Here is a 21,502-nt window from a genome sequence, read left to right as displayed (position 1 = left end):
CAAGATGGAAATGAGGTCCTTGGGACCGTGGCCTCCAGAGGATGCATATCAATATTACAAACCCACCTCCAAGTCCATCTGAAGTGGCTTGACGCAGCTGGCGATGTATATTCAGAGAATGGCTGGAGCCCAGTGAAGGTGGAGATTGAATTCACACCTCATCACATCCCATATAAAGGGTGATGCTTCAAGGTCAGTGTTTTAGGTGAATGAATGGAACAGAGTTTGGCAAAGGGCCCTGTGCTTGCGTTGCCATCCAGTCTGACTGCAGCTGCTGCCTCCAGGCCTTCACAGTTGCTTTTTTAATCACCGAGATGTACAGCCGCTAATGATAAAAACAACAAGAAAACAGCCAAATGTTATTAAAGGGTTTTTAAAAAAAATTTTAATCTTCCAAATCGGTTTCCTTTCCTCACATTAGTATTGTTTGCTCCTAAAACAAACCAGCTCGGTGGTCTGGGTCTGAGCTCAAAATATTAATGAAGAAATGAGAGTGTAAATATCCAGAGATGAGGAATGCATCAGATAAACAAGGAGGTGGAGGGATATGTGCTTCTCCCAATGTGTATGTGATCCCAGTTAGCAGTGAGATGGCTGCTGAAGGAAGGGCCTGAGCACAAGGAAAAGAAGAATGCTGGAGACAGACAGCCACGGAAGAGTACTGTGCAATTTTGGCTACCTGACAGCAAACATCCAAATGTTGATCTGATGATTTTGTGCTACTAAACATTATGTTCATCTTGTCTATACCTAAAATAATAGGTAGAGTCAACACCATTAAGTGTCTTTTTGTGATGATTTTGACAGCCATACAGAAAGATGGTCTCACTTCAGTATGCAAGATATTCTGTCCTGTGAAGGGGACAGTGGCCATGTTCTGGTTAGATTCAGAGGCAGCTGTGACCTAATAGTTGCAACCATCTGCAGTGGTTCCTTTTCAGATGGGTTTTCTGATTCCTGCTTTCTATCATTTATGTTAAAATATCGGAGTGAAAACAAATGAAAATCTTCTGAGATTAAGAGAAATGTGCAACTTTAATGCCTTGCTTGCTGCATGGGGGAATGGTAGAAGTGTTGGGTAGAGTCTGCAAGTGAGAGTTAACTCAGGAGACTGCTAAATGGAATGCTGTAAGTAATCACTGCAGTACATCCAGGGTCTGCTCTGGTGCAGCGATTAGAAAATTGGACTAAAGCCAGGGAGATCCAATCCATATTCAGAAATAAAGATCCCTGGGTGACCTTGAGCCAATTAGAAGAAGAGTTGGTTCTTATATGCAGCCTTTCTCTACCTGAAGGAGTCTCAAAGCGGCTTACAGTCACCTTCCCTTTCCTCTCCCCACAACAGACACCCTGTGAGGTGGGTGAGGCTGAGAGAGCCCTGATGTTCCTGCTCGGTCAGAACAGCTTTATCAGTGCTGTGGTGAGCCCAAGATCACCCAGCTGGCTGCATGTGGGGGAGCAGGGAATCAAACCCGGCTCGCCAGATTAGAAGTCCGTGCTTCTAACCACTATACCAAGTTGCTCGCTCTCAAGTTTCCTGGAGGGCTGTGATGTTTAAAAATGGAGGAGTGGAGTACTATGTACTATCTTGAGCTTCTTCAAGGAATAAAAAAATATGCTAGGTATGGTCAGGATAGGCTAGCTCTAAAGCTTGATATATACCTCCCCACTCATGAATAATGACCACACTACTTTCTCCAACATTTATGTGTATATATCATTGGGCTGTTCCCTGAAAAGATTGTTAAAATATAGTTTTTGCCACATGCTGCTAAAATCCCTCATTTCCACAAGCAGACTATTCTTTTTGCTTGCTTGCTACACTATAGCCAAGCTTCTGAGCTTTTTTTTTTTTTTTTTAAACACTATCCCATCCTATCCTCCCTTGTCCCAGGGGAGACTAGATTAGGGGATTTTGCAAAGGAAAAAATAAGGGGGAAATAGTATGCATGCACTAAGCTTTTAAAGAGGTATCTGACTGGTTTATGACCTTTGAGGATGTTTATAGAGGCAAGGTGTCTGCACTGGCACACCTTTTCAAAGAGAAATTCTCTGAGTAATTCCTGTATGCTCACAAGTGGTACACATAAACCCTCTGAATGACAGCCAGAAAGAATCTTTCCCTATCAATCACTTGTAAAGAACATGCCTCTCGATTCTTAATTATCATTACTTCAACAAAACTGATGGCATTTCATAATATTTGGGACTGAAATTGCAATTTGTGTAGGTTGTGTAGTTCCAACAGTTCCAGTAAATTAAGGTTCTGTATGGGAAGCAACTGAGGTTGAGAGGGTGTGGCTCACCTGGAGTCACACCTACACTTAGCTATGGTGCCCACAGAGACTGCTAAAGGGCCTCATTAAGCACAAACAGTAGATAAACCTAGGGACATTGTATCTGAGGAAGTGTGCATGCACACAAAAGCTCGTATCCTGAATAAAACTTTGTTGGTCTTAAAGGTGCTACTAGACTCAAAATTTGTTCTGCTGCTTCAGACCAACACGGCTGCCCACTTGAATCTAGCAGGTCAACCTGTAAGTGATCCATGATCCCATTCAGCGTCCCTGAGTTTGGTTGCCCTTGCAAATCCATTTGTCATTGTGACAGAGAGGCACCTGATGACAATATGCAAATAGCTCTAAGGACATGCACACACAAATTCAAGATTTGTGAGGTTTTTCCCTCTCCCCATCTCTAGTCCTCCTCAGGGTTATTCCAAGAGCAAATCAGAAGCTTGCCTGGCAAATCTAAATCCTGGAGTTTTAGCCAAATGATTTGTCCAAACTCTCCAATGGTACATTATTAACTCAGTATTGCTTTGAGTACCAGAAGTGCTTAAGAAATGCCAGCCTGGGATGGTTGTTCTTTCAAACATACTGGATGCACATTTGGTTGCACAGCTGTATGCCCCCTTGTGAATTATTTTAATCCTGTATGCCAGAATGCAAAATGCTTTAATCTGGATTCTGCTTATCAGGCTATTAAAAATTCCTCCTACTTCCCCGTTTCTGCCAAGCCTTCCTGCCCTTTGCTGCTCTAATTCAACATTTCCTGACAGCCAACGAGAGATTGCTTTCAGCTGAATTTGCCAGGGTGGGATTTATTGTACGTGAAACACAATTACTGGTTAAACAGCACTGCCTAATGATCAAACGGGGCTTCTGTTATTTCCCTTTATTTTATTTTATTTATTTATTTGCCTTATATTAACTGGAAAACTCTGTGTGTGTGTGTGTGTGTATGTGTGCGAGGGGAAGGGACAATTCCTGCCCAAACTTACCATCCATTCTGTCTGGGTGCATCAGGACAAGGGAAGGCCCATGTAGGGCGAGTTACAGAAGTCTAACCTGAAAGTGACTGTTGTATAGATCACTGTGGCTAAGTGTTCCAAGGACAGATAGGGCACTAGTAGGCACACTTGGCATAGTTGGAAATACGCCATCCGGGCTACATTTGTGATCTGAGCCTCCATGGAAGAGGAGGCATCAAAGATCACCCCCAGATTCTTGGCTACCAGTGCAGGTGTTAATTGTACCTCATCAAGGCATGGGAGATGCGCTGCCTGATCCTGTCCCTTCCTACCCAGCCACTGGACCTCCATCTTGGCCCTGTCACTCTCGCCGCCTCCCTCCCGCTTGCCTCCTTGCCCCTTGCAAAGCAGCACGTCTCTCCCCTTCCCTCCACAGCAACTTCCTCCCTTCCCTGAAGCAGCAGCTCTCCAGGAATCACAATGGATCCCTCAACTACAGAAATCAGTTTCTCTTAGTGTTGCCAGCTTCAAGTTGGGGAATTCCTGGAGACTGTTGGGTGAGGTTTGGGGAGAGAAGCAACCTCAGCAGGGAATAATGCCACCTGGAGGCACTTGTTATTCCATGTGATCTCCAGCCCTCACCTGAAGGTTGGCAATAGTAGTTCTCATGGAAGAAATGGAATTTTTGGAGGGGGAATCTATGACACAATAATAGTCTGATGCCCTGCTCTTCCTCAAACCCCACCTTGCCCAGACTCCACTCCTCAAATGTCCAGGAATTTTTCAAATCTGGATGTTCTTCCCTACCAACAGCCACTCTACCTTCATGTGCTCCAGCTTTCTTTCTCCTGCCCCTTCAGTCAAAGCCTCTGTCTGGGAGAATGACAGTCTTTCTTCACAGTGTGGACCAAAACAGCTTACATTATTATCTCTTTTATCTCCACAATAACGCTGTGAGATTGGTTAGGCTGAAAGTATTTGACTGGTCCAAAATCACCCAGTTTTTTAAAACTACAGGCAGAACTTTTATCATTTGGGGCATTTTAAAGATACCTAGTGTGATTTCCATTTCTTTTTTAGATCTTACATTTGTTTTCTGCAAACTTAGAGCCTTTACCAGGTTTTTAGAAAGATCTATCTTGCCCATCTATTGCTGCAGTCCCCAGATTTAAGTAGCCACAGATTTTCTGACTTTGCTATTAGAATATAAGATAATAAGGTAGTCTTAAGGATGAAATAAACCTAATGTGTCACCTGAGACAGCTCAGAATAGAAATTTAAAGAATAAATAAACACGAATAAAAGTAAATAAAAAAGAAAAAAAGAAAAAAGAAAATAAATTTAACAGTTAAATGATTATTAATAGTCACCAACAGCCTAATTTTACAATTATAGTAACCATTAGTAAACAGAAGTTTAAAAGAAGAAGAAGAAGAGTTGGTTCTTATATGCCGCTTTTCTCTACCCGAAGGAGGCTCAAAGCAGCTTACAGTCGCCTTCCCGTTCCTCTCCCCACAACAGACACCCTGTGAGGTAGGTGAGGCTGAGAGAGCCGCTGCTCGGTCAGAACAGTTTTATCATTGCTGTGGCGAGCCCAAGATCACCCAGCTGGCTGCATGTGGGGGAGTGCAGAATCGAACACGGCATGCCAGATTAGAAGTCCGCACTCCTAACTGCTACACCAAACTGGCTCTCAGTTTGGTGTAGTGCTTAGGAGGTGGGATTAAAAGATATTCATAAAGGATACTCACAAATGCCAAAATTAGCTGTGAGTTTGGGGTCACTACTTGGCCAAGTCCCACAACACGTGTTTTAACACTGACCCAATCAATGTTCTTAGGCAGCAAAACAAAAAACAAAAAATTATGCTAAACCAAAAAAGAAATATGTTGTTTGGGAACAGCACATTATTTTATACTGAAGCATCAAGGTCAACCAATCAGTTTTAAAGATCACAAAATCTTCACATGAATCGCGGGCATGAAATCTCTGTCAGATTTTAATAACCTTAATTTTTATAACCTGCCCTCTCCAGAAAGCTCAGGGCAGGTAACATCTGTATACCACACTTCGAGGTATAAATAAAAGGCTAAGGGGGATTGGGGTAGACTGAGTCCGGGATCAAAATCAGTGATTGGCCCGTTGGTCCCGGACTGACAATTGGAGGGGCCAATTGGAAAGTACAAAGCGCCTTCACAGCATTACACTCCACCATCACACCATGCTAGTGCCTGTACATTGCTTCTGGTGATATGGGCTGTACTTATGGGCTGTACTTATAGAATGCAGGAAGGTTTGTAGACACAGCAGTGATCTAGCTGCTTGTCCCATGGCTACATCCACATAATCTGCCGTACTATAATAGTAATAATCAAAAGCTGTGGACTCCTATTAACTCCTCAGTGTCTTTCCGGAATACATCTTGTTTTATAATTAATATTCACACACAGATACACATTACCAGGCCCATTTTAATGATCAAGGCCAATCTGTGGGAGATTTTAAAGGGTTGTTTAATACTTTGTCTCTTTGGTCAGGGATACATTTACAAGAATTTCTGATGACATTTCTGTTGGCTATCCCGTATTACCATATGAACTGGCATCCTACTAGCCCAGAAGATTGATGGCTAGGTAAAACATCTTGATGTGCAATATATTGCCTAGCTAGAAGGTAGTTGTGTGTTGACATTTGAGCATGAGCAGAATACAATTGAATCATTTATCATCCATTCTGGGTACAGTAAGGTAAAGGCAAAGGTATCCCCTGTGCAAGCACCGGGTCATGTCTGACCCTTGGGGTGATGCCCTCTAGCGTTTTCATGGCAGACTCAATATGGGGTGGTTTGCCAGTGCCTTCCCCAGTCATTACCGTTTACCCCCCAGCAAGCTGGGTACTCATTTTACCGACCTCGGAAGGATGGAAGGCTGAGTCAACCTTGAGCCGGCTGCTGGGATTGAACTCCCAGCCTCATGGGCAGACCTTCAGACAGCATATCTGCTGCTTTACCACTCTGCGCCACAAGGGACTGTTGGAGAGATGAAAATCCCAAAATTTCACTCTGCTTTGTGAAATCTTTTTGTGAGTGGAGATTTCCAGCTGGATCACTCAGCCAACTCAACAGTTCTCTTGACCACATTTCAGAAGAGATTATATTCAAAATATCTGGGTCAATATTGAGATCATTTCCGCACAGAGGTGTAAAACGCAAGTGGCTTCCTGCTTGCAAATGTGGAATGGTAAATTTTGCAATTGCAGCTCTCCTCATGGGGAGACTCTCCCACATTTCCCCTCTGCCCCGTTGCTGCTTTTTGCCTCCTGACGAGGCTGCAAGGGAAAACAAGTTGAACTTCTCCCTCTCCTCTTTGGCTTGCCAATCAGAGCAAGCCACCAATCACAGCACAGCAGTTCTCTGATGGACTGAAACTTTCTCCTGCCCAGTCCCGACATTAATTTTTTTAAAGGCATTTGCACTTTGCTGTGTAGCAATACCACAACACAGAAGCATTTTAAATAGAAATCAAGACTGCCCCATTGCTATGGAGAAACACCAGATTGATACAACACCCCCCCCCCATGTTTTATGGAATTTGGGTTGTTTTGCAGTTTATTTCTGTCTGGGTGGATTTCTGAGATGCTAAACATGGTTCTTGGATCCCAAAAAGACATTTTGTGCTAATGGTTAGCTTTAAAACAGAGCGCTCAGACCCCTGTATGATTGGAAGAAGGCTGCCAGATCATCCACCCCATTCTTCTTTCTCAGCTCATTTCCAACCTCCAGAAAATACAAACAGGGCTGTTTTTGCCTGCCCAAGTTGTTAGAAGGCTGGGCAAGTAACTGAAGCCCAAAAAGTCATTTTGTATAAATCGTCGACTTTAAAGCAAGGTGCTAAGACCCCTGTATGATCAGGAGAAGGCAGCCTGATCACCCACCCCCCCTTTCCCAGCTCATTCCCCACCTCCAGAAAAATGGGGGTTGTGCTTTGCCTGCCTAATCCCAAAAAGACCGTGGACACTTTAAAGAAGATTTTATTTCACTGTTGACAATGTAGGTTTGCAGTTGTGCTGCAAGACAGACCACACAATTTAAAAAACAATTACTTGGAGCAGGAAATGGAGAGGGGAGGGCAGGACAAAGCTGCCGAGACTATTGCGTGTTTCCCTCTCCATATGGTCTAATCCCCAATTGCTCACAAGTTGCTCACTAAGGGGATGCACGATTTAGAGTTGTAAATCCAGTTTGGGTGATTTCAAAAATCACGAGTTAAAAATGGCCAAATTGCAACCTGGCTACTGGACAGCCTTGGGATGCAGCCGACATCATGTGGAAGATGCTCTAAAAGCCGCCAATATTCAAAGACTGTCCAAGTACATATTCCTCATGCAGAAATAGTCTCAGTATTTCAAGTACAATGCCTATGAAAAACATTTTTCACTTTTTATTTTTAAGCTAAATGGTCAGTTCTATGGATGAAGTAAATCCTCACAGACCTCATTGTACTGCTAATAGCAGTATTAGAACAGAAGCTAAACAACAAAGAGAAAAGACTGGTAAGTATTATTAGTTAGCTACTATAAACAACATTTTTAACATACACAAAAAGCTCGCTTAGGCAATCCAGTTAGAACGTTACACCTTCCCAGGATGTCTTTGTCAAGCTCCAAGGTCAGAGAAAATAGAATACTTCTATACATAGCCTTCTAAAGGCTTGATTCATTACAATATACAATAAAAAAGGGAGTCTTGTAGCACCTAAAAAGATGAACAGATTTATTGTGGTACAAACTTTTGTGAGCTAGAGCCAACTTCATCAGATGCATGAAATGGAAACACAGCATACAGATATATACATATGGAGGGGAGGCGTGAGAACAGTGATGAGTGGGCTTTAAAAAGGCCATAAAATTCCATGGACACAACACTGCAGAATTCAAAAGCAAAGAACATCTGCAGGGACCATTCACAGTGGATGTAGCTGATGATAATGTAGCGTAAAATTGTGCCATTGCATACGGCTATGGCCAGGCTACTCCTTACTTCTCTGGGTTTTTGAATCATAGAGTTGGAAGGTACCTCCAGGGTCAGCTATTCCAACCCCTTGTATAATGCAGGAACTCACAACTAGCTGCTCGCATACAGTGCCCCCAATTTCATGGCCAAGTGATCCCCACACACACCAAAAATCACCAGAATCCAGCCTGGCCTGGATGAAATTCACTTACCATCCCACAGTGGCCATTAGCAATCACCTGGGTATGCAAGGAGGGGACACAAGAGACAAACACTGGAACATCCCTTCCTGCCCACCCACTCACAATCTAAGTTCATAAAATAAGCATTTCTGTCAGATGACTATCTAACCTCTACTTAAAAACTTCCAAAGAAGGAGAACTCATCACCTCCAGAGAAGCCTGTTTCACTGAGGAACTGCTCTGTCAAGAATTTCTTCTGGATGTTTAGCCAAGAATTCCTTTGAATTAATTTCAAGCCATTGGTTCTGGTCTGACCCTCTGGGGCAACAGAAAATAACTCTGCTCCACCTTCTGTATCAGTGGTCCCTAACCCCCGGTCTGGAGACCGGTCCTGGTCCGTGGATCAGTCAGTACCGGGCCGAAGCTCCTCCTCCTCCCCGGCTGCTGCCTCGGGGGCTGCCCTGCCATTCTGCCGTCAGCTCACCTTTAGTGGTCTCCAGCGGCCACCATGGCTGGGGCTCCTGCTTGGCATGGCACTGTGCAGCTGCTGCCGGCAGTACCCGCCAGTGGGTGGTGGGAAGTCAGGGTTGCTGGTGGGAAAGCAAGTGGAGCAGGGGCTCAGGCGGTGGTGGCGATGTCAGTCGGCAAAAGACTATCCCCCCGGGCCTCAGTAAAATTGTCAAGCATTGACCAATCCCCGGTGATAAAAAGGTTGGGGACCTGTTCTATATGATAGCCCTTCAAGTATTTGAAGATAGTTATCATGTCACCTCTTAGCTGTCTTCTCTTCAGGCTAAACAGACCAAGCTCCCTCAATCCTTCCTCATACAATTTGGTCTCCAAACCCCTCACCATCCTCATAGCCCTCCTCTGGACATGCTGCACTTTCTCTACATCTTTCTTCAGTTGTGGTGCCCAAAACTGAACACAGTACTCCAAGTGAGGTCTTAAAAGAACGGAGTAAAGCGGTAACAATACCTCACATGATCTGGACTCTATATTTCTTATACTACAGCCCCAAATCCTGTTTGCCTTTTTAGCTACCGAGCCACTCATGTTCAGTGTCTGGTCTATTAAGACCCCCAGGCCCTTTTCACATGTACTACTGCCAAGGTAAGTCCTATAGTGATACATATGTTTTTTCCAACTGAAATGAAGAACTTTACATCACTATTGAAATCATAGTGGTAAGGGTGTGTTATTTGGCTTCATGTCAGAGGCTATGGATGTCAACCTCTCTAAGTAGTTTCAAGGTAGGTTTTTAAGCAATGGTCACCTGGCAAGTGGTCATCTGTTTGCTGCTATGTTTCTGGAGATGGTGCCTGAGCTAGATATGGAAGTCTTTACAAAGATATTACTAATTGGTAGCCTGATCTAGTGCTCCATAACAGGAAACACAGGCAAATGGTACAGGTTAGGCATAATATATCCCTGTGCACTTTCACAGTGATTTGCCATGGCTGACCCCTCCCCAGAACAATTTTCTCTGGAAAGAACACCTTTCTCCTACAAAACAGGGTGTCTGTCCATTGTATGGTGGTGAGTTCTGTTTCACTGCAAATACAGTTGAAAAAGAAACTGACCAAGGTTTTCATAGGCTAAGGAAGCCTTGGTCAATTTACTCTTCCTTATAAAGTCTGAGCAATCCTACTGAAGTATAGCCTCCACCCAGCCCGGTAGTCTTTTGAAACCTTTGGTTTAAAGATACATAGATTTGGGTTGCACAGAAGAGCAAGAAAAGAGAGCAAATGCCCTAGAGCATGGGGAGAGGGAGGAGTGCTACTTACAGAATTGGTACAAAAGAGATATCCCATCATGCATAGCGCCCACCAACAACTTTCCTGGTGGCCCCCAAATGGGTCGGGCCAGGTGGGGCTTTTGCCCAGAAGGCTGTTGAGATTTGATGGGCTCTGCAGATTTACGAAACACATTTTAGCTAGTAGCAGTTGGCACCCCAGCACAAGGATCTCTACTGTGTGATTGAAGGTAAGTTGCGGCAGTCTTTTTGTGCCTGGTTTTGCCACCTGGGGCAGTCAATTGGTGGCTGCATCCGCCACATGGTGTCAGTATTCCAAAGGCACCCAGAGACTGGGGGCCTCTGTGGTAATGAAGAGTCAGAAATTAGCATCATTAGCAGCTAACCTGCCAAATGTTGCAAACTGCTGGCCAATGAACCTTTGAAGCAACCAGAATAAAGGCTAAGCTGACTGAAAAGTAATGGGAATCTGCTGAGTTGCACAAAGCCAGATGTTCCTAGGTGATGCCATTGGGATATTGCCATGCCCATGGGGGTTGGGAGGGAAGGCAATTGGTCTATCCTGCATCCTTCTGCTCCTTTTTGCGCTCCCTTTACCAGGGCATCGAAAGGATCCTGGAGGAGTCCTTTTACCCTCATGCGGCTGTGCTTTACAGTCTTTCTCATGCCCTTGACACAACCCCCAGCTCCTGCCTTCTCCTTGTCGGATCTCTAGCCTCAGCTGCCCCGGCTGGTGGAACAGCACCCTTGCTTTTAATGCCTCTTTGGGGCACTGCCAGACCCAGTGTCTGCTGTTGGTTCCTGGAGTAAAGGCTGTTTTTGTGGCCTCTATGGCAAAGCCTCATTCAGCTAGTGTCACCTCAGGCCAGAGGCAGTCAAACTGCGGCCCTCCAGATGTCCATGGACTACAAACCCCATGAGCCCCTGCCAGCAAATGGGAATCTGGAGGGCCGCAGTTTGACTACCCCTGCCTTAGGCTATTCCCTGTGAAATCTGTTTCATATCTTGAGGTTAGTACAAGTTTGAAATTCCCACCAGTAATTATGGGTGGTTGATCAAGCCCAATAAATGTGCCAAACATATGACAAATTGCATCTTGTCTTATACTATGTTATGTGTCTAACACAAGCAAACCTTAGTGTTTAAATAGGAATTCCTTATTCAAAAAAGGTATTTGGAAAATACAGGGTAAAGTTTAGACTGGGGAAGTCAAAGAGAACCTCCTGTTCAGTTTGTCTTCTTATCTAGATCCTCTTATATCTTGTAAATGAAAGCAGCAGTTGCCAGCTACTGCCAGAAAACAATGTTTGCCTCATTGAATCACAGCATTGCAAAACTGACGTAAAGCAGTTGTAAAGAATAATGGTGAAAAATGCAGTACAACAACAGCAACCAAGTTGAAGTGATTCTCAGGATACAAAAAAATAACTATCTGGACATATGTTGAATTAACCAAAATTGATTAAGTTATCAAAGTCTCTGGTCTAACTGGTAGTATGAATCCAATTAACAAAGAGGTTTTGATGGTAACAAGGGGTAAAAAATGTCCCAGTTACCACTGATTTCACAAAGAGTAAGATGTGACAATGCCTTAGGATTTTCTCCCCCCCACCCTATTTTACTAAGAACCTATAGATTTACAGTTCTTTGGCTTATTAAGGGTATATGTATCTTTCAGAACCTTGAACCTATGGGGCACACCACTTTTCTAATACCAGGAAGCAGTAAAATGTTTTGAGATGCTATTAAGTTTTAAAATTACAAACCCTAGATTCCACCTTAAAAATGTTCCATGCTGTACATTGCATAGCCCAGGGTGCTGACTAGCTGCCAAATATCTATCAAAGAGTGATTTATGATATATGATATGTTCCTCAGCCCTAGCGGAGACCGTTTAGTTGAAACATGAGAAAGCAGAGGCCTTGCGCTCTCAAAACCATGATGACAACTTTCTATTTGGTTTTCTGAGAGAACATAGAGTACAAATCATGGCATATTTTACAACTTAAAAACTTATGTAAAGGACAAAACAAAATTAAGTAAAAGGAATTTGGATTTTTTACATTTTCCTCACGCTTAGAGATATATCACTTTATTTTTAGTTCTGCCAATCTGTGTTGCTTGGAAATGTAAGCACAACGATTTTGGCAATAAAACCTTTTTTTAGTGGTGTAGAAGCAGTGCAAACCAATTTTAAACTTGAAACTCCATATTTTCACTTTAAAATGAACATGTGGCTTTCTTCTAGCTATAAAATCTGCCTTAAAGGAACTTAAATATGTTTTGTTTTGTTTTGCAGCTGGGAAGTAGGCCTCTTCCCATACGGCTTTCAGGGTATGCAGTAAATCATGCTTTTGTAGAACAATATGGACAGTTATCTCCATGGTGTCCAACCAGAAAATCCCTTGAGATGCTATGGTACAGAGACAAAAAGCTGCCTTATGTATTATTTTGTAGGGAATATATAAAGCCTTAATAACTGTTTAGTGTCGAACCAGATACAATGTGGGGAGCTCCACATTGGAACTTCCAGCATTCCCCTCTCCCATATAGCGGGTGCACAACAGCCTGATTCTGACATGGACAGTGGCAAGAGATAAGATGGTTTTCCCTTGCACTGTTTTCCTAAACTCAAATGGTCTGTAGAGCCACTTTATATCCCCTGGTGTGGCAAACATATAGGAGTGCAGCATGTTTGTTACAATGGAAGTTGAACTGATTGGGGCGGGAGGGGGGACTGCCTCCCTTGCTTTGCCCTCTGCTGGCAGGCCATGTTTTTTTTTTGGGGGGGGGGTACCTTCCATGACAATGCTTATGCATAGAAATGAATGTGTGTTGCCACGTGTAAGTTTCAATAAAAAAAAAAAGCTTGACCAATAAACCTCCGATTGGTTGCCTCAATTGATTGACAGGCCGAGGAGTGGGGAGTGAAAGAGCGCGTTGCTCTCTATTTTGCTTTTTGTGCAGCATGTAAGGAGGGGAAAAGGCCAGAGGTGGCGGCAAGAAACCTTTAAAGTGTGGAGGGGAGAAATAATGTGATTTACTATCCAGCTATTGTGGGTAGGAGACATCACATGATTTGACCCTTTGTGTGTAAATGGCCTCAGAACCCCCAGTTCTGCTTTGAAAAATGTTTTGAGGTTTGGGGTCCTAACCAAAGTTATAGGCACATTCCTGACGCTTTAGTATTGTTGCATGAGGTAAACCTGAGGGCTTGAGATATCCTGTCGCTATTTTAGAAGAAAGCAACCGTTACTAAAATAACTTTCCCAGCTATTTTCTTATGTTTGGACATTCAACACAAGTACAAGTTCTGAGCTTTACAATTTGAGCAGTCAGTTTTAGCAAACATCCTGCCTCAGAAATCTGGCACTCTGTGTTCCAGGATGATTGGCAGGAAACCGTTTGTTTGGGGAAAGGGAAGATGGACATTATAAAAGTGATATTCTCTTTGTCAAAACAATGGCAGGATAGAAAAATCACAGTAGCTATTTAATTAGACTTATGGGTTGGGGCTGGTTCTTTCAAAAGGGCCTGCACTTGTATTGGTCAGAGCAGCATCAAATATAACTCTAGCTAGCAATTCAAACGTGTTTTAATGTACTCCAGAGAAACCATTACAGCAGTTGCAAACTGTGTGCTGGATACAGAACTGAATGGAAGCAGCCTGGTTTGGGAAGTGTTGAATCTATCAGATAAATCATACATAGAATATGCTACTTAGGGAGGGGGAGCTGCTTAAAATGTAAGTGAGGAAGGCAAAGGGATGCAACGTTTGTGTCAATACCTTTTTACCACTATTTAGGCAGATTGATCATAGTGGATCAAATCAAAGAGACGTTTGGCTGGGAACAGCTGAAGTCACCAGATCTGAACAGAGAACACCGTTGCAGCCTTGGTGTAGTGGTTAGGAGTGCCAACTTCTAATCTAGTGAGCAGGCTTTGATTCCTTGCTCCTCCACATGCAGCCACCTTGGGCTCAGCACAGCACTGATAAAACTGTTCTGACCGAGCAGTGATATCAGGGCTCTCTCAGCCTCACCTACCCCACAGGGTGTCTGTTGTGGGAAGAGGCGAATATAAGCTGCTTTGAGACTCCTTCTGGTAGAGAAAAGCGGGGTAGAATAACCAACTCTTCCTCTTCTTCCTTTTCTTCTTAAGGGTCCACCCATGTTCAGGCCATAGTTTCTGGATTTTGTGCTTATCACCGGGGACCGGTCAACGCTTGACAATTTTACTGAGGTCCGGGGGGGGGGTCAGTCTTTTGCCGAGGGATGCCGCCACCTGAGCCCCTGCTCCACTTGCTTTCCCATTGGTGCCCCTGACTTTCCGCTGCCCACTGGGGGGCACTGCCAGCAGCAGCTGTGCAGTGCCATGCTGAGGGGGAGCCCCAGCCATGGCGGCCGCTGGAAAGCACTAAAGGTGAGCTGGCAGCAGAGTGGCAGGGCAGCCCCCGAAGCAGCTGGGGAGGAGGACGAGGAGGAGCCATGGCCCGGTACCGACTGATTCACAGACCGGTACCAGTCCCTGGACCAGGGGTTGGGGACCACTGCTCTATAGTATTCTTATTTCTCCACATATGAATCAGTTGATATTTGTGCTACACATTCCAATTAGTAGGGGGTTCTTGTCTTGGATAGCTCTCTAAAGAAAATATTTCTGGAATATGATAAAGTGCAGATCTCACCACATGCAAGGTGGTGTGATTATAAGAGTGTTGGGAGACTCTGGTTCAAATGCTCACCCATGCCAAGAAAGCTTGCTGGGTGACCTTGTGCCAATCATACTCTATCAGCCTAGCCTACTTGCAAGGTTGTTGAGAGAATAAAAGGGAGAAGAGGAGAATGGTGTAAGCCACTTTGTGTGGAAGAAAGGCAGGAGGCAAATAAAGAAACTAGATACATAAATCATAAATACAACACAGTGAAAAAAGATACACCTTATACAAAAGATGTGTCCCCATCATTGCATGTTACAGAGCTTTGTTGTATTTGGATTTGGTGTAGTAAACTATCCTAGCTCTGGTATGTAGGGCAAATCATTGCATCACTTTGTCTGGCATAATGAGATGTCCATTGTAAATGTACATAGAGCTTGAATGTTCCCTCTAGGTTCCTGTGGGGCCTGATTTTTTTTGGTGTAAATGCTCCCTTTCCTGTCTATATGGAAGCAGAAAGCTAGATGAACCTCTCTTGATATAGTGATGCTTATCTTTGTCTCTTTTTAAGGGTTATCTTCATTATCTGGAGATCTTGTGTCAAAGCTTTGTTTGCAATGAATGCTGCTAATACAGGATCATACTTAAGAAATTACTGCTGACAAAAGTCAGATAGACTTTCAAGCCAGAATTCCACCAGTAGGATCCATATAGTAAAAATGCAAAAATGTAATCACCTTTGACCTGTGCATCAAGTGGTGACACATGAATTATGAAATCACCACATACAAGAGGGGGAAGGGTCAATGCTGTGCCAAATTTAATTATACCAATAGTAAGTTTAGTGGAGGATGTAGAGGAGTGATAAATTGTACCAGTTAATTGCCAAATGCTTGGGCCTATTTAGTATAAGCAATAGTTTGGTCTTCAGCACCAACAGGAAGGTTTTCTTGTCTATAATCTTCTGGATTCTTGTTTCTGAAAGGCTGATCTAACATTCAAAAGTGAATATAAACTCAGTTGTGTTTGGCTGGTTTACTGTAGCCTGAAGAGAGCAAGCAATCTGGCACACGGGCCAGGACATTTAGGTTTTACTGCTGTAGATGTGGGTCTTGGGAGAGAGGAACAGCATGATGTGAAACAAGATATTGATTAATTTCATGCTGATTGCTGGGTAATGAAAGTTCTTCCTGATGTTATGAAAAGGCTATGAACCTAATAGCATCTTTAATGTAGATGGGGTAGATCTATACTGTTATGTGATTCCAGATGGCATATTAGTGTCAAGATATCTGCCGTGGCAAGGCACTATCAATGTGTGTGTGTGTGTGGGGGGGGGAGAACGCTGGCAAAACCCAAAATTTCAAATAGAAAATGGATTTTCAGCTGATTCAAAATTATGTATTCTCACACAAATCTCATTTTAATGGCATCTATATTAACGTAATAGTGCAAAGCACATGCAGCTGAGGGTTAATGAAACTGCATCGGTACCCAAACCACTTCGGATTGCATTTTTAAGATGGAGAGACCGCAGGCACATTAGCTTCCATTTTGATTTGGAAAGAATAAGTTACTTAATCGATAAATATGTATTTGTGGAGGGAGGTTGTTTTGTTTTATCGGCTCATTTAGAAAGCTCAGGGCAGATAATAGGTCTAATGACTGTGTAAAATATCCAGCTAGATATAGAAGTTTTTCACATTACCATTCTAAACCGAATGTTATTTGTTGTTCGCCTGATTGCAAGTAAAGCAATACAGGGATGGGGGGTTCATAGAGCGGATTTTCCTTTTTTAATGAGACATTTCTGAATTGCTGTGGTCATTTCAAACAGTGCCACTCCCACTTCCGCCCTTTTTCGCAGCCCCATCTTCCTAAAACAATATAGCACTCCATTGTTATAGTGACCCCATTGAGATTTCTTGACTCTATTAAGGCATCTCAATGGGTCTTCTATAGCAGCGGTCCACAACCTTTTTGAGGTTGCGGCCCGTTGCCAAGAGGTGGGGGAAGAGGGTGATCCGGGGCCCCGTGCATGCGCGACAGCCCTGTGCAAATGCGCATGTATGAACCTACAGCAAGAAGCTTGCCAGGCTGCAGCAAGAAGCTTGCTGGGCCACAGAAGCAAGAAGCTTGCCGGCCAATTTGCTCATGGCCTGGCGAGCTTCTCGCTGCAGGGGGGGGAGAGGGAGCCGCGGCCCGCTGCCAAGGCTCTTGCGGACCGGCACCAGGGCGCAGACCAGGTGTTGATGACCCCCACTCTATAGTAGCGAAGTGCTGTATTGGTTTAGTGCTATAACACTCAGCTTAGAATGTTAAAAAAAAAGTCCACGCTGCAAAAAAGGGTGGTGGTGGTGGGGAAGTGACATTACATTAAGGACATTTTAGACAGCACACCACAGTGAGAAAGAAGCACGACAAGGGGGTAGAAAACAGAAGACTGCAGTTTCCATCAAAAGTGGCTCAACCACACTTTGCCCAACCCAACGGAAGCAAGTCTCTATGAATAGAGTGCGAGCACTCTTCCTCAGACTGAGGAATGTTTTCTTGTCAGACTGAGGAAGACTGCTTGGACTCGAAAGCTCACACCTTGAATAAATCTTTGTTGGTCTTAAAGGTGCTACTGGACTCTGATTTTATTGAAATGGCCATAGTTAGCTGACAACAATGATAACATGATAGATGCCTAACTTCCAACCACATTGTTGTTGGTTTGTATTGTGTTGCTGTGATTCTTTATAAACTACTTTGAATCTCTGATGGAAAGAAAAGTTGGGGGAGGGGGAGAGAAATACATTTTAAAAGGCTCATAATTGCCTTGCCTGAAGAAGGCCCATAATGTACGGGCCAGAATGCTCGCGCTGGCGGCAGGAACGCTTCGGTTAAAATCACTGGTAACTCTTGCTGCCGCCGCCAGTGCAAATGCTTCCAGGCCCAGGTAAGTGACTGTGGGATCTTCCGTAGCTTCCTAGGTAAGTCGGGGCTGCGGCAGGCCGGCGCTGTGCGTAATCGCCAGCGCCAGGATTGTCGGCCCACCCAGCCCCGACCCTACGGTGTCCCTGTAGGGACACTGCACGCTTCATGGATCCCCGGAGCTGGCAGGGGTGACCCCCTGGCCCCATCTGGGCTTGCGGAGGGGGCCTGGGCCGCCCCACTCCCTCCCCAGGCCGTCCAAACCTTCCCCATCGCTGCGTCAGCTTACCTTCTGGCCCCCCGGCATTCAGTGCACATGCGCGCACTACACCGGGCAGCCCAGCATGCCCCGCCCCCGTGCATACACAGGGAGTAGCTGCTGCCGTGCATAAGAGGCCAAAGAGAAGATGGAACTGACATTTAGTCCTGTGGGGAAAGTAAGAGAAGTATATTTTATAATGACTTTAGAACATGAAAGGGGAATCTGCCTACTGTCCTTAACAGTGTGTGTGACCTTCTCTTCATTGATACAAATAGGCAGGGTCTTCTTTCACATCTGTATCTGCTATCATTATTTTAGGCATTTTTACTAGTGTAGAAAATAAAATTTTAAAGAAGCAAACATAAAATCACGTTTTACTTCTGCACATTCAGCTTCAAGATGAAGTGGACTGGTTTCTTCAGATTTGATGACGATTTCTCTTTGAGCTTTCTAAATCCAACAGACTCTTGCATTTTCTGGCATGCCCCCCCCCTAAAGTGTAGCAATAAAGAAGGAGCTAGTTGTATAGCAGATGGCCATTAGTTAAGCAATACAGATGATCAAGCGCTAATGTGAAGTTGAGGTCATCTTTCTACAGATCCTCCAATTACATTGTCGTAGGTTGTCATTTTTATGGAACTGGAAGGAGGTGTGTTTTCAACACGCTTTCTTGCTCTGTTGCTCCTCTCAGGCTCTTCACAAGACAGCCAATATTGTTCACTTAAAATCATCTGGAGTTCTAAAATTCAGAAAAAAATCAGCCCTCATGGCCATGCAGGATGACTCGAATGGAATGTGCGTGGCTGTTTCAGTTCTCACTCAATTTAACATCCAGTCACTGGTAAAAAGTGCCTTTCATTTATACAATGACAGCTATTGTTTGTTGCAAGCATCAATTAGAGCATAAGATTAAGAAAACTACAGACCACAAGTAGATAATTATTTTCCAAGCGATCATAAAGTTGCACTGTCAGATTTCCAGAGCCCTGTTGTTGCGTTAATCTCGAGAATCAGTAATTGGGAAATAAAAGGTCTTGTTCAGTCATATCAAACCAAAGTTTATGCAGCAACATTCTTTTCAGTACCTCTGGCAAAGTGATGCCTTGATGAATCTTTTAACCTGTAAGTTCGTGGAACTGCCATGAGTCAGCTGTGACTTGATGGCATTTTCCACCACCAACTTCAAACTGTTGGAATGTGTAAGATCTGTAGTGTGCATGACTCAAAAGCAAATCAAGAATATCCTACAGGTGAAATCAGAAGAGATATGTATGTAGAATGGTTAGAATAGGAACTTTCTGATATTTCTCAAATATTTATTTATTTTTATGTTTGTGTCCCGCCTCTCCTGGCAACCGCTGGCCTGAGGCGGCTTACAATAAAACAGTAAAACAACAGTCCAAATATAACAACAATTAAAACATCCCCAACCACTATTAAAACAATCTAATATTAAACAACATCAAGATGGTGGGAAAGATGGTGAAAAAATAAACCCTATAAGTCCGTTGCTCCAGCCACTGCTGCCTACCACAATTCTCATGTGCTGAGATCTTCCATAGTATAATCTATATCTATAATAGGGCGGGATACCCCGGAATGCGCTGGGGAGAAATACGATGGAACCTGACACCCTGTTCTCCCCAGGCTCCACTCCCCAAAATCTCCAGGTATTTCCTCACACAGACCTGGCAACCCTATCAACAACCCCCCCCCCCTTTAAAAAAAACAGATTGAACTGTGGTAGAATGGCAAAGTCCAGGAATAGATTTTTATAATGGAATAGGATTGTAGTTCACGGCAGTTGATTATTGTAGACATCATCTGCTCTTACTGTATTATCATATATCTTGAGACTCATTTTCTGCATTGCTTAGCGTACTCTTGCCTGGTGCCTGTTGTCCACACTGTGTTCAGATTTTGTATTCCTAGTCTGATTGCCTTATTCATTAGCTGCTTTGTGTTGTCTGACTTGAATCTCAGTGGGAGAAGGAGACTAGAAATAAAGTTAATAAAGATCAACAAAAGGTGCAGCGGGAAAAGAATAACTGAAGCCCATGACATTGAGGCCTGCTTCACTCACTCACTCACTCACTCACTCACTCACTCACTCACTCACTCACTCACTCACTCACTCACTCACTCACTCACTCACTCACTCACTCACTCACTCACTCACTCACTATGAACCTGCACTTCCATGGGGGATAATGCATGCCTGAATTCAGCATTGCTTTAGCATATCCATTCTTTCAACACTGAAGGTACCCTTCCATGGACTCAGATCTGCAGTGACATCAGCAGATAGAAGATTTGAAGTGCAGAAGGGAAAAGCCCAGGATTCTGGTCTTTGAAACAAGCCAGCAGTCAGTGAGCACCTTATAAATACAGTGGCGTTGTACAGTGATAAGCCGTGGCACAATGCAGCATTTATTCCGAGAAGGATTCCATCTGTCTGCTATGGTGGCAAGACAAAAGAGAAGTGTCAGTACTTCAAGGCACTTAGATGCAGCCATTCTGCTCAACTGTTTTATTAATTACCCCATCTATTAAGTGAGAACTTTCTGACACAGGCTGGTCCCAGCACTCTTAAGTCCTTGGTCTGTTTCCTATTGGTTCCACATGTGTTTGTATTTGCTCTCAGTAGGCGAAGATTCCAGAGAGAAAATGAAGTGCTTCAGATCAGTTGTCCTATCAGTCATGGAGAAGGCCCAGTTAAACATACTGCTATCTTTGGTTCTACTGGGGAAGAAGCCAGGGTGGAGATCAGGAAATCATTTTTGTAAAGGAACAAATCAAGGCAGGCAGGTGTAGTGTCTGGACCCCCACCCCCCTGGAGAGTTTACACTTGATTCTCCCTGTCCATTGGCATCTCCCTTCTTTGTATACTAATAATAGGGGTGCAAATTATGAGTCAGCTACTGACTGTTTTAGTTGTCCTCTGTCCAGCCTTGATAAGATTGTATGCCAGTGCCCTATTACACTGCCCACGCTATAATCAGATCTTTCATTAGTCCCTTTCATATGTTGTTTGGAAGGTATCCAATCGTGCATAGTAGGAGTACACACTACGTGTAAATCTTCTGGAAATGCAAGTCATTATTTCAGTATATTCATCTTTAGTACACACCAAGCCTATACACTTCACCATAGCCTGATAAGTTATCAGGAAATATCAGGAAAAAGTTTTTCACAGTCAGAGTAGTTCAGCAGTGGAATAGGCTGCCTAAGGAGGTGGTGAGCTCCCCCTCACTGGAAGTCTTCAAGCAAAGGTTGGATACACACTTTTCTTGGATGCTTTAGGATGCTTAGGGCTAATCCTGCGTTGAGCAGGGGGTTGGACTAGATGGCCTGTATGGCCCCTTCCAACTCTATGATTCTATTATTCTATGATTCTATAAGTTCCCATGGCAGGTTTCCTAATAGAGTTCAGTGACATACTGCACTGAAGCAGGATGTATGTGC

At 43.8% G+C, this 21,502-nt stretch overlaps 1 long non-coding RNA gene across 2 annotated transcripts in view; it reads right to left on the bottom strand.

Moving 5' to 3' along the window:
* Window positions 1–21,502, bottom strand: part of LOC143841165 (uncharacterized) — a 59,989-nt gene that overhangs the window by 27,200 nt on the left and 11,287 nt on the right. For both annotated transcript variants that reach the window (XR_013232598.1, XR_013232599.1), the window contains exon 2: window positions 67–325. This is a non-coding gene — a long non-coding RNA (uncharacterized LOC143841165). The remainder of the gene's footprint in view (window positions 1–66; window positions 326–21,502) is intronic.

The sequence above is a fragment of the Paroedura picta genome, chromosome 7 (assembly GCF_049243985.1).
Source record: "Paroedura picta isolate Pp20150507F chromosome 7, Ppicta_v3.0, whole genome shotgun sequence".
NCBI classification, from domain to species: Eukaryota; Metazoa; Chordata; class Lepidosauria; order Squamata; family Gekkonidae; genus Paroedura; species Paroedura picta.
Note: the sequence above shows the minus strand (reverse complement) of the source record. Positions and strands in the feature narration are given on the sequence as shown.